The sequence below is a fragment of the Mobula hypostoma genome, chromosome 2 (assembly GCF_963921235.1).
Source record: "Mobula hypostoma chromosome 2, sMobHyp1.1, whole genome shotgun sequence".
In the NCBI taxonomy this organism is placed as follows: Eukaryota; Metazoa; Chordata; class Chondrichthyes; order Myliobatiformes; family Myliobatidae; genus Mobula; species Mobula hypostoma.
Window position 1 is genome coordinate 132,311,557 of NC_086098.1, and position 14,160 is coordinate 132,325,716.

Here is a 14,160-nt window from a genome sequence, read left to right on the forward strand (position 1 = left end):
CTGTGCAGTCAGGTATGTTATGACACAGTATTTTGATTTACAACCATCATGTTTTTCATTTTGCATAGCCAGTTTACTTGGCCTTACATGTTGCATTGTTACATGTTTAATTTTATATAGTTAGGATTTCCATCAGCACAGGTGCACCACAGGGCTGTGTGTTTAGCCCCCTGCTCTACTCATTTTAAACTTATGACTGAGACTAAGCACAGCTCCAATGCCGTACTCAAGTTTGCTGATGACACTGCTGTCATTGACAGAATCAAAGGTGGTGATGAATCAGCCTGTAGGAAGGCGACTGAAAAATCTGGCTGAGGGGTGCCACAACAACCTCTCACTCAAGGTCAGCAAGACCAAGGAGTTAATTATTGACTTCAGGAGGAGGAAACCAGAGATCCATGAGCCAGTCATCATCGTAAGATCAGAAGTAGAGAGGGTTAGCAACTTTAAATTCCTCAGTGTTATTATTGCAGAGAACCTGTCCCGGGACCAACACGCAAATGCATTTACAAAGAAAGCACGGCAGCGCCTCTGGTTCCGTAGGAGTTTGACAAAATTCAGCATCTCAGTTAAAACTTTGACAAATTTCTATAGATGAGTCGTAAGCAGTATATTGACTGGTTGCGTCACAGCCTGCTATGGAAAGATTTCCCTTGAACGGAAAATCCGACAAAATGTAATGGATACGACCCAGTCCATCATGGTAGAGCCCTCCTCACCATCGAGCACATCTACATGAAACATTGTCGCAGGAAAGCGGTATCCAGCATCAGGGAGCCCCACCATCCAACTCGGGCTCTCTTCTCGCTACTGCCATCAGGAAAAAGGTACAGGAGCCTCTGGACTCACACTACCAGACCCAGGTCCTTGAATCAAAGAGGATGACTTCACTCAACTCCACTTCACACATCATTAAAATGTTCCCACAACCTATGGACTCACTTCCAAGGTCTCTTCATCTTATGTTCTTTATATTTATTGTTTATTTATTATTATTATTATTATTATTATTATTATTATTATTATTTCTTTCTTTCAGTATTTTCACATGTAATGCCCTGGTTCATATTTTTATTGTGATGCTGTATGTATTCCATTTTGGCAGTTCTGTCAGAGCAGTCTGTTCTATTTTCATGCCTGTTTGGGTTACTGTTGAAGATAAGAGGTGAGGAAAAATGTCTGCCATCCAATTAGGATGGTGAGATTAAGGAGAGGTTTCTCTGGTGAGGGACACTAAGATTGGGATTAGGGCTTTTGTTTGAGAGAAGATGAAGGGAGAAGACGCTGGGGAGATCCAGTTGTAGCATACAATCTGATGGGAGACCTGTTTGTTCCAGATGGATTGCGAGCGACATTCAGAAGGTGGTGTGTGCTTTCACGTTGACCGAGGGTCCAGCACATGAGTGACAGAGAAGTTCAAGATGAGCTCCAACTTGTGCACATTTGACTGTTTAATTAGAATGGGCCCTTTTCTTTTTACATAGAAACATAAAAAATAGGTGCAGGAGTAGGCCATTCGGCCCTTCGAGCCTGCACCGCCATTCAGTATGATCATGGCTGATCATCCAACTCAGAACCCTGCACCAGCCTTCCCTCCATACCCCCTGATCCCTTTAGCCACAAGGGCCATATCTAACTCCCTCTTAAATATAGCCAATGAACTGGCCTCAACTGTTTCCTGTGGCAGAGAATTCCACAGATTCACCACTCTCTGTGTGAAGAAGTTTTTCCTAATCTCGGTCCTAAAAGGCTTCCCCTTTATCCTCAAACTGTGACCCCTCATTCTGGACTTCCCCAACATCGGGAACAATCTTCCTGCATCTAGCCTGTCCAATCCCTTTTGGATTTTATATGTTTCAATCAGATCCCCCCTCAATCTTCTAAATTCCAACGAGTATAAGCCTAGTTCATCCAGACTTTCATCATATGAAAGTCCTGCCATCCCAGGAATCAATCTGGTGAACCTTCTTTGTACTCCCTCTATGGCAAGGATGTCTTTCCTCAGATTAGGGGACCAAAACTACACACAATACTCCAGGTGTGGTCTCACCAAGGCCTTGTACAACTGCAGTAGTACCTCCTTGCTCCTGTACTCGAATCCTCTTGCTATGAATGCCAGCATACCATTCACCTTTTTCACCGCCTGCTGTACCTGCATGTCCACTTTCAATGACTGGTGTAAAATGACACCCAGGTCTCGTTGCACTCCCCTTTTCCTAATCGGCCACCATTCAGATAATAATCTGTTTTCCTGTTTTTGCCATCAAAGTGGATAACTTCACATTTATCCACATTAAATTGCAACTGCCATGAATTTGCCCACTCACCTAACCTATCCAAGTCACCCTGCATCCTCTTAGCATCCTCCTCACTGCTAACACTGCCACCCAGCTTCATGTCATCCGCAAACTTGGAGATGCTGCATTTTATTTCCTCATCTAAGTCATTAATATATATTGTAAACAACTGGGGTCCCAGCACTGAGCCTTGCGGTACCCCACTAGTCACTGCCTGCCATTCTGAAAAGGTCCCGTTTATTCCCACTCTTTGCTTCCTGTCTGCTAACCAATTCTCTATCTACATCAATACCTTACCCCCAATACCATGTGCTTTAAGTTTGCACACTAATCTCCTGTGTGGGACCTTGTCAAAAGCCTTTTGAAAATCCAAATATACCACATCCACTGGTTCTCCCCTATCCACTCTACTTGTTACATCCTCAAAAAATTCTATGAGATTCGTCAGACGTGATTTTCCTTTCACAAATCCATGCTGACTTTGTTATTCTTTACTAACCATTCAGTTAAGATTCATAAATATAATTCCTTTAATCGTCTGCAGTGTACCATCTGTTATTTTGTGGCATTAATTTGTAACAGGGCAGCGAATGACACAGCGTCCACACAAACCGGGGTCTGGGGTGGGATCAAGCACACCTCAATCTCACGAGTTTGGTGGGGCCGGAGGTTGTCTTCCCTGGACTTACACAGCCAAGGAAACTGGGGGGTTTTCACAGAGTTTGCTGTCTTTTGCACACTGGTTGAATGTCCAAGTTGGCGCGGGCTTTCATTGATTCTATTATGGATATATTGAGTATACCTGCAAGAAAATGAATCTCAGGGTAGTGTATGGTGACTTGTATGTACTTTGATAATGAATTTACTTCAAACTGAGAAGTTTAGGCATTTGAAAATAAATCAAATTAACACAAAATGGAAGGAGACCCGAACTATCTCCATGGATGAGCAATTGAACACAATCCTCTCTCCAGCCCTCTCGCCGTCAGCAAATACTTATTTGCTCAAAAGAGGATTCTAATATTGAATGGCACCTGATTAGTTCCAAGGGTTTAGATGGGGCAGAGTCTGTTAAGTGTGTCCAGGACGGATTCCTGTCACAGTATCTGGACAGGCAGACTAGGGGAATGCCATACTAGATCTAGTATTAGGTAATGAACTGGGTCAGGTCACAGATCTCTCAGTGGGTGAGCATCTGGGGGACAGTGACCACCGCTCCCTGGCCTTATCATGGAAAAGGATAGAATCAGAGAGGACAGGAAAATTTTTAATTGGGTAAGGGCAAATTATGAGGCTATAAGGCTAGAACTTGTGGGTGTGAATTGGGATGATGTTTTTGCAGGGAAACGTACTATGGACATGTGGTCGATATTTAGAGATCTCTTGCGGGATGTTAGGGATAAATTTGTCCCGGTGAGGAAGATAAAGAGTGGTAGGGTGAAGGAACCATGGGTGACAAGTGAGGTTGAAAATCTAGTCAGATGGAAGAAGGCAGCATACATGAGGTTTAGGAAGCAAGGGTCAGATGGATCTATTGAGGAATATAGGGAAGCAAGAAAGGAGCTTAAGAAGGGGCTGAGAAGAGCAAGAAGGGGGCATGAGAAAGCCTCGGTGAGTAGGATAAAGGAAAACCCCAAGGCATTCTTCAATTATGTGAAGAACAAAAGGATGACAGGAGTGAATATAGGACCAATTAGAGATAAAGGTGGGAAGATGTGCCTGGAGGCTGTGGAAGTGAGCGAGGTCTTCAATGAATACATCTCTTTGGTATTCACCAATGAGAGGGAACTTGATGATGGTGAGGACAATATGAGTAAGGTTGATGTTCTGGAGCATGTTGATATTAAGGGAGAAGAGGTGTTGGAGTTGTTCAAATACATTAGGACGGATAAGTCCCCAGGGCCTGAAGGATTATTCCCCAGGCTGCACCATGAGGCGAGGGAAGAGATTGCTGAGCCTCTGGCTAGGATCTTTATGTCCTCGTTGTCCACGGGAAAGGGCAGATTGTGTCTAACAAACCTGATAGATTTCTTTGAGGAGGTGACCAGGCATATAGATAACGGTAGTGCAGTGGATGTGATCTATATGGATTTTAGTAAGGCCTTTGACAAGGTTCCACACGGTAGGCTTATTCAGAAAGTCAGAAGGCATGGGATCCAGGGAAGTTTGGCCAGGTGGATTCAGAATTGGCTTGCCTGCAGAAGGCAGAGGGTCATGGTGGAGGGAGTACATTCAGATTGGAGGGTTGTGACTAGTGGTGTCCCACAAGGATCTGTTCTGGGACCTCTACTTTTCGTGATTTTTATTAACGACCTGGATGTGGGGGTAGAAGGGTGGGTTGGAAAGTTTGCAGACGACACAAAGGTTGGTGGTGTTGTAGATAGTGTAGAGGATTGTCGAAGATTGCAGAGAGACATTGAAAGGATGCAGAAGTGGGCTGAGAAGTGGCAGATGGAGTTCAACCTGGAGAAGTGTGAGGTGGTACACTTTGGAAGGACAAACTCCAAGGCAGAGTACAATGTAAATGGCAGGATACTTGGTAGTGTGGAGGAGCAGAGGGATCTGGGGATACATGTCCACAGATCCCTGAAAGTTGCCTCACAGGTAGATAGGGTAGTTAAGAAAGCTTATGGGGTGTTAGCTTTCATAAGTCGAGGGATAGAGTTTAAGAGTCGCGATGTAATGATGCAGCTCTGTAAAACTCTGGTTAGGCAACCTTGGAGTACTGTGTCCAGTTCTGGTCACCTCACTATAGGGAGGACGTGGAAGCATTGGAAAGCGTACAGAGGAGATTTACCAGGATGCTGCCTGATTTAGAAAGTATGCATTATGATCAGAGATTAAGGGAGCTAGGGCTTTACTCTTTGGAGAGAAGGAGGATGAGAGGAGAAATGATAGAGGTGTACAAGATATTAAGAGGAATAGCACAGAGTGGATAGCCAGCACCTCTTCCCCAGAGCACCACTGCTCAATACAAGAGGACATGGCTTTAAGGTAAGGGGTGGGAAGTTCAAGGGGGATATTAGAGGGAGGTTTTTTACTCAGAGAAGGGTTGGTGCGTGGAATGCACTGCCTGAGTCAGTGGTGGAGGCAGATACACTCGTGAAGTTTAAGAGACTACTGGACAGGAAGATGGAGGAATTTAAGGTGGGGGTTAAATGGGAGGCAGGGTTTGAGGGTCAGCACAACATTGTGGGCTGCAGGGCCTGTAATGTGCTGTACTATTCCATGTTCTATGTTCTAATTTGAAATTCACTCTCAGAAATGATACCAGATCCTTCTGAATGGATTTGAAATGGGCATTTGAAGGAAAATAATTTTTTGGACTGTGATAAAACAGGATTACTCTGCAGTGAGTTTACATTGACTTGCTGGGGCAGATTGTCTCCTTTTGTGCTGTAATAACAATGTGACTCTGTATCTCCCTGGACTCTGTTTCCAAGTAGCCAGTCAGCAGCTCAGATATGGGAATTATTGGGGCTTTTGGGCAGGAAGTTCACGACATCTGCCAGTGATATTAAACCTGATTTTGAATGTTGATGGAGGAGCCGTGTATTATGGGGATCAGATAGGAAAGCGAAGCTTGAAGCCAAACATCGTATCACCCACAATCTTACGGAATGACTGAGGCGGGGGCATGTAGTTATCTTGCCCTCTCATTCCTTATGCTCTGTTCCATTAGGATCAGGGCTGATCTCATCTTATTTGCTGTAATTTCTGTAAATCCTCATTCCCAAGATTGAACTCAGGCTTGAATATTATCCGAATCAAGTTTAATATCACTAACAGATGTCGTAAAATCTGTTGTTTTTGCAGCAGCAGTACATAATTATAATAAAAACTATAAATTACAAGAAGTATATATAAAAATTAAGTTAAATAAGTAGTACAAAAACAGAGCAAAAAACAAAATTTTCAAGGTAGTGCTCATGATTTCATTGTCCATTTAGAATTCTGATGGCGGAAGGGAAGAAGCTGTTCCTGAAATATTGAGTGTGTGTCTTCGGGCTCCTGTATCTCCTCCTTGATGGCAGTGAGAAGAGGGCATGTCTTGGGTGATGGGGGTCCTTAAAGAAGGAGGCATTTCCTTTTGAAGTTGTTCTTGATGCTGGGGAGGCTAGTGCCCATAATGGAATTTTCTGCAGTTTTTTTCCGATCCTGTGCAGAGGCCCCTCTATACCAGATGGTAATGCAACCAGCGAGAATGCTTTCCATGGTACATCTGTAGAAATTTGTGAGTGTGTTTGGTGACATACCCAGTCTCCTTAAGCTCCTAATGAAGTAGTGCTGCAATTAGGCCTTCTTTGTAATTGCATCAATATGTTGGGCCCAGGAAAGATCGTTAGAGGTGTTGACAGCCAGAAACTTGAAACTGCTCACCCTTTCTACTTCTGATCCCTCTATGAGGACCGGTGTGTGTTCCCTAGACTTCCCCTTTCTGGATTCCACAATCAATTCCTTGGTCTTGCTGACGTTGAGTGCGGGGTTACTGTGTGATACCTCTCAACCGGCTGTTCTATCTCACTCCTGTACGCCTCTTCGACACCATCGGAAATTCTGCCAACAATAGTTGTGTCATTGACAAATTTATAGATGGTGGTCAGGCTGGTTAAGTTTGCATTCTTGAGGTGCGCTAGTGTTGATTGTCAGCGAGGAGGAGATGTTATTTTCGACCTGCACTGATTGTGGCCTCCCGGTGAGGAAGTTAAGGATCCAGTTGCAGGAGGATCTACAGAGGCCCACGATTTGGAGCTTATTGATTAGAACTTAGGGCTGAATTTTGTGCTGAATGCCTTGCTGTAGTCAATTAACAGAAGACTGATATTGGTATTGCTATTGTCCAGGTGATCCAAGGCTAAGTGGAGAGCCAATGAGATTGCTTCTGCTGTAGACCTGTTGTGGTGATAGGCAAAATACAGTGGTCCACGTCCTTGCTTAGGCAGGAGCTGATTCTGGCCATGACCAACCTCTCAAAGCACCTCATCACAGTAGATGTGAGTGCAACTGGGTAATAGTTATTGAGGAAGCAGCAACTCAGCCACCATGGCGCCCATGTTCCTACTTTAATGCAGATACAATAGCCAAGTGAGCATTAACAAGGAGGAATGAGGCAACACTGGAATGCAGAGGATTTGGATTTCCCTTTATTTAGTGCCAGTGGTGGCTCTTCACTCTAGTGGGGGAGGTCTGCTGGCAGTGATGTTGGCTGATCTCTCAAAGCATTGCTGACTATACCAGTGGTCCCCAACCACTGGGCTGCAAAGCTTGTGCTACTGAGCCACCAGGAAACGATATGAAACGATACGAGTCAGCTGCACCTTTCCTCATTCCCTGTCACGCACTGTTGAACTTGAAATAGCCTACCAAATCATACCAATTAACACATAAAACCTAAAATAACACTAACATATAGTAAAAGCAGGAATGATATGATGGATACGCAGCCTATATAAAGTAGAAATAATGTATGTACAGTGTAGTTTCACTTAACAGAATTGGGAGATTAAGCCAAAACCAATTTGTAGGAAAAAAAATCGACATGTACACGCATGCGCACGTCATGTATGGCACGACATGCATGCGCATAGGTGCCCGCGCAAGGCTTTATGGTCATGGTAGTCTTTCTCGGGGTAAACACAAGTGTCCCATATTTGACTGCTACTTTTGTCCCTTACTTGACAGTCAACTATGGTAATACTGCAAATAGTTCTGCTACGGCTCAGCTGCACCAAACCCAATTCCACCCTGACCTTCGGTGCTGTCTGAGTGGAGTTTGCATGTTCTCCCTTTGACTGTGTGGGTTTCCCCTGGATTCCCATATCCCAAAGATGTGCCTGTTGGTTAATTGGCCTCTATATATTGTTCCTAGTGTAGGAGTTGGCAGGAGAACAGTGGGAAAGTTGGGGAGTTGATAGACACATAAGGGAGAAATGGTTACAGGGAGAAGGTAGTGGGAATAGTCTGAGAGCTGGCATAGCCTTGCTGGGCCAAATGGCCTCTTGAGTCATGAGAAAATATGAGAGCTATGAGAATGAAAAAAAAACAGATGCTACAGATAATTAAAATCTGAAGGGATGACACTGGAAGTGCATAGTAAAGCAGATATGAGCCACTGAGACAGAAACAGTAGATGCTTCAGGGCAATAGTCTTTTGTTAGTTTGACTTGAAAAATTAACCCAGTCTGTGGCTGCCTGATGTAATAGACATCTCCTGTTTTATTTCAGCTTTTGTGGGGCTTGCTCCCACACAGTCAAGAGGAGTAGCAGTCAGGAAAGCTCTCATGCATGGCTCTGAGGGCTTCTTACAGCTGTCCAAGAACTCATTCAATGGCTCATAGTGCACTTAAAGATGGGGGAGATGAGGCCTTTCCTTGATCAGGGTTGAATCAGTTGGACATCGTTGCACCACCTGTCCTTCACAGAAAAATTCCTTCAGGATAACACCTTGGGCTACAAACCCAGCAGGCAGCAGTCAGCACAGAACAGCCTGCAGACACTATGGGGCAAAGACACAATGAGTCCTGTAGGAAGGCTCCCTGAGAGGACTGTCCAAACCATCTTTAGGACCAAAGAGCACAGCCTCAGAATCCAAGGACATCCCTTTAGAACAGAGATGAGGAGGATTTTTTATCCGGTGGGGGTGAGGGGTGGGTGAATCTGTGAAACTCATTGCCACAGTCGGCTGGGGAGGCCAAGTCATTGGGTACACGAGGGGGTGATTGATAAGTTCGTGGCCTAAGGTAGAAGGAGTCAATTTTAGAAAACCTAGCACATTTACTTTTCAACGTAGTCCCCCCTACATTTACACACTTAGTCCAGCATACGGATCTTGGACCTCCAGAAAGTGTCCACAGCAGGGGTGATTGATAAGTTTGTGGCCCAAGGTAGAAGGAGATAAGTTATACAGCTCTCGTTGCATGCACATGCAGTTCAACTCTTTGAGTGATTATGCAGAAGGTTTGAGGTTAATAACTCATCAGGGGTGATTGATAAGTTTGTCTTTTGTCTCTACACATGGGCCACCATTTTGGCCTCAAATGAACTCTGCCTCAGTTATCCCCTGACTTTTAATGTGTTTATAGAGTAATCTCAGGTTTTCTTTGATGTTTCTTGCCAATATTTTACACCCCCTCTTAATTTCCTTTGCAGTTTTGCCACAGCATCTTCTTGTATCCTATCTGTTTTCTGGAACAGTGAATACGTGATATCTACACTTCAAAAACCCTTTTGCCTGTGAAGTGCTTTGAGATGTCTTCATGCTGTAGAGGCTGTGTAGAAATGCAGGTGCCTTGATGTTAGTTCAAGCAGAAGCATGTTTTGTGTGTGTGTGTGTGCGCGCGCTGATTAATCCGATTTCTGTGGAAAAGCAAAATGTGAACTGGTATCATTCTGGATTGTGAAGTCAGCGCTTTTTGTTCTGGGTTCTTCATATGTTGGAGACTGGATATAGGTAGTGACATTCAGTATAGTACAATGCCACGGACAGAAGTGACATGGGCATGGACCTCTGTCTGTAGGCTAAATAACTGTAAGGGTTTCTTCTTTTATGTTACTGCTAAGGTGAATAAAATGGCTTCTTTGTACTGTTAACTGCTGAGACAGTGGTTCTCTATAGCAGTATCTCTGGATTATAATTAGTGATAACGGGACTTGTATTCATTTGTTAACCAATTGGGATAGATGTTATTTGTTCTGTCTGTATGAAAGCTGTTAGTTGCGCGGGCTTTGGGGAGAAGGCGCGAGGAGGATGAAGAGAGAAGACATGGCCTGAGGAGACGGTTGCCCGACCCGCTGAGCCTGGGCTCGGGGTGGGAGCCCAGGGGTCAACGACGAGCGAAGGAGGATCAGTGACAGGGAATCCGTGAGCTCCAACGTTTGTGCACTGGACATGTTTATGAGATTATTGGCACCTTTTATTTGTTTTCCTTTACTTTTGTTCTCTACTAACCCCATACTTAAATATAAAATCTTAATCATTTAACCGCACATTGTGAACTGAATGTTATTTCGGGGTACTGAAGTTACACAGGGGACACAACACGCAGCACCCACCCAAACTTGATTACCCAGTTTGGCAGGGCAAAGGCTGCTCTCCCCAGATGGAAGTGAGCTGAGCGAGCCTGAGGCTTACCGGGGGGCTACATAACCTCACAGCATCTTTGAAGATTGTTGGTGCTAAGACTCAGCTGGGTTCATGGAGTCTTAGAGTTGAAGGATTGCAATTGTACAGAAGGATACCATTCAGCCCTTTGAGTCTATGCTGGCCTCCAGTAAAGCCATTGCATTTAGTAAAGCAATCCCATCTAGTAACGCATTCCCCTGATTTCCCCACAGCCTTTAAAGTTATTTTAGAACATAGAACATAGAAAGCCTGCAGCACAATACAGGCCCTTCGGCCCACAATGCTGTGCCGAACATGTATTTACTTTAGAAATTACCTAGGGTTGCCCATAGACCTCTGTTTTTCTAAGCTCCATGTACCTATCCAAGAGTCTCTTAAAAGACCCTACTGTATCCGTCTCCACCATCGTTGTCACCATTCTCTGTGTAAAAAACTTACCCTGACATCTCCTCTGCACCTACTTCCAAGTACCCTCAAACTATGCCCTCTCAGAGTGGCTGGAGGAACTCTGCCATTTTGTAGCAGAGTTTTAGGAAAAGCTTCTTCACCTCTGCCATTAGATTTCTGAATGGTCCATGACCCCATGAGCACCTCACCATTCCTCATTTGCACTATTTGTCTAATTTTTTGTAACTTATAGTATTCTTATGTTCAAAATTCAAAGTACATTTATTATCTAAGTACGTATACTATATACAACTTCGCCACTTGTCTCCTTGCAGGCAGCCACAAAACAAAGAAACCCAGGAGAACCCATCAAAAAAAAGGCCGTCAAACATCCAAAGTGCAGAAAAGAAGACAAATCGTGCAACAATAAAAATAAGCAAATAACATTCAGAACTGAAGTTCACAAAGGTGAGCCCACAACCACAAAGTCGGTCATTGCTGCGGCCGATCCAGAAGCTCATCAGTTGCAGGCCGCAGCCTCAGTTCAGCGGCGAGATGAGTAAACCTCACTGAACAGTGAGCTGAACACCAGCCCGTCCCTCACCGCCGTCTCACGGTGCAATGTCTCGCCACAAAACACCCAATTTAACAAACCAATAAACCTGGTATAAAAAACAGTTATAATAAACCTGATTCTGATTTGCACCATTGGCAAAAGTGATCATTTACTGACACTATTATTAATATGTTTCTTTTAATGGTAGGTGTCCCTGGAGCCTGACCAGGATGGTGTGATCCTGCTATGAAACTTCTCTGAACTGTCTCATCTGTACCAGCAGGGGGAGCACTGACCTCATGCAGTCCACATAACTGAACTAGGTAGCTGCACCCTAGTCCCAATCACTCAGAGCCCTGACCCTGTGGACTGTTGTAATGTCTAATCCCTGCTAACCTTTACACACCTTCCTTTGATTTGCTGGTTTCAACATATAGTTTTACCTATTTTAGCTAAAGTGAACAGCTGCAATGCACAGATGCTGTTCAGGACCCTGTTTTTGAGTTCTGACTCAAAGCACTGATGATGCCTTTCTTCCCACAGATGGTGCTCAGACAGCCCTCATGCTGAAGGTTTCCTGTTGTAGCCACGCAGGGGAGGAGACACGGTGGCTGTGTGGCGCAGCGGACTTGGGAGCTGGCCGCTCCCATCATTGCTGCCCTCTGGTACTCACTCGGAGGAAGACAACCAGGACTGCATTTGCCTGTGGCTGCACTGGCATGTGTTGAGGAACTGCTGCATGCTTGTTCTTGCAGAGACGTGGCTCCGGGATAACATCCCATTAACCATCAATCTACAGGCCACACACTCAGGGACTTGGGCTATATTTACTTTGTGACCGTATGTTTTTCTGCTGTTGTAAGCATATGTGCTTTGTACTGTGTGTGACTGTTTGTACTGCGTTTTGTATCTTGGCCCCGGAGGAACACTGTTTTGTTTGGCTGTATCCATGTGTATGGTTCAATGATGGTTAAACTTGAACTTGAGTTCCTCCAGTAGATTGTTTATTGCTCCAGATTCCAGCATCTGCTGTCTCCAAAATTAACATAAACTTCCAGTTTAACTCATGACTTCACCATTGGTGATGATCTGTGCCTGGCCATTCTTATTGGTCATAATTAACAACTCTTTAAACAACAATCAACCAATTAAGGAGCTCTAGAAACCTTGGAGCCTACGCTCTCTGGCTCCCTGCACAGGTTCGGAGAGCTCATTACAGTGGTCGGCACCTGACATCCCAGGGACTGGTCATGGCACACATCGTCTTCAGCTTTATAGACAATTTCATCCTACTGCAATTTGCCCACGATTCAATTAAATCGACCCAACAGCTGAACAGTGAAAGGCTCCAGCGCTTTGAAGAGAGGAGTGAAGATCGCGGAGAGCAAGTGAAGTCAGCTCTCGCCTCCATTCTGGGCTGGTCTAAACAGCAAATTGTACCTCACACTAGGACCTGGATCCTAGACCACGTTACCTGGCAACTTAGTCCAGGCCTAGATTTCATCAGCCAGCCTGAAGCCACTCTCAAGCTCTCATGTCTCTGTCCTAAACAATTTTTACCAATACACCATGGAAATACACCAGCGGGGATGCTGGAAATCTGAAAAAAATACAAGAAAATGTTGGGAGTACGCTCATTAGGTCAAGCAGCTGTGGAGTTTCTATTTTCTCTACATGCTCTGAGATGTTAGGTGATCTTCAAAGATCCCATTCAATAATTTCAGTGTGTAATAGTGACACCAGGCCTCTCCCCTTGTTCAAAGAGCTTCCAGAGCTGAATGGCTTTGATCATGTTGGGGTGGGACAGGATCTTCTCTTCCTTCTGATTGGTCATACCTCACACCATCTATGGAGAAGGATGAAAGTAAGACCCAGCTAAGAAAAAACATTTGGGGTCCAGATACTTCAGGCCTAAAGGTCACCTTGGCATCTCCTTAATGACACAGACTCTCCCTTCCTGTAGTTTAGTGCCATCTAATTTTCAGAGGTGCCAGTAGACAATGATGTTATTCTATAGAAGGAAAAGACATGATCTGCCTGGATGGCATGCAAACAAAGTGACAATAGTGAACCAACTACCAAATAGGGAGGATAGACCTCGGATCACCCAGGGAGTTGGAATGTAGAGCAGATGGTTTATTGTCAATAGACCATGAAGTGGGAGGAATTGAGGGCTGGGAGAAAGATATCCTGCTAAAAGGGTCAATAGATCATGTGGGAGGGATTGGAGACCAGAAGAACATTTCTCCTGGTGGGCTATATTCTGAAAAGGGCTATATCACTATATCACAGGAAGAGGGGAATTGGAGGTTGTGGTAAAGACTCCACATGGGGAAAAGTTCAAGATTGCCAGAAATCACTCAACTGAGAGGATCTGTGAACAGAGATGCACTGAAGTCAGGACTGACAAAGGAGAGCTTAGTTCTGAACTTCCAATTCTTTTTATTGTTTGTTAAACTTCTTGCCTCCACTGCCATTGACAGTGGAAAGGGTGAGAACAACCCACTTTGTATCAATCAGGGGTCACCGCATTTGCCCATTTTAGCACCACAGTACTGTAAAAAATATTCCAGAGGCCAGATGAAACCCAAACCTTTTGGTTCCAAGGTAAAGAAAGGCCATCTGTGTGTAAATATTTATAAGTACGCAGACACATTGATGGAACTGTCCTGCCATTGCAAAACTCAAGAGCTGGCTTTCTTTAAAATAAATTTCCTGTCATTTCATTAAAAATGAACAGGAATATTACAGAATAAACACATCAAGCTTGCACCAGGAGCTACTTCTGTGCTGATGGG

General features: G+C 44.4%; 1 long non-coding RNA gene across 1 annotated transcript; it reads left to right on the forward strand.

Annotated features, from left to right (window-relative positions):
* The first annotated feature begins 558 nt into the window (after positions 1–558).
* LOC134359450 (uncharacterized) lies at positions 559–12,269 on the forward strand. The gene is made up of 3 exons (XR_010021118.1): positions 559–949; positions 11,142–11,274; positions 11,906–12,269. It is a non-coding gene; the product is annotated as an uncharacterized LOC134359450 (long non-coding RNA).
* The last annotated feature ends 1,891 nt before the right edge of the window (positions 12,270–14,160 follow it).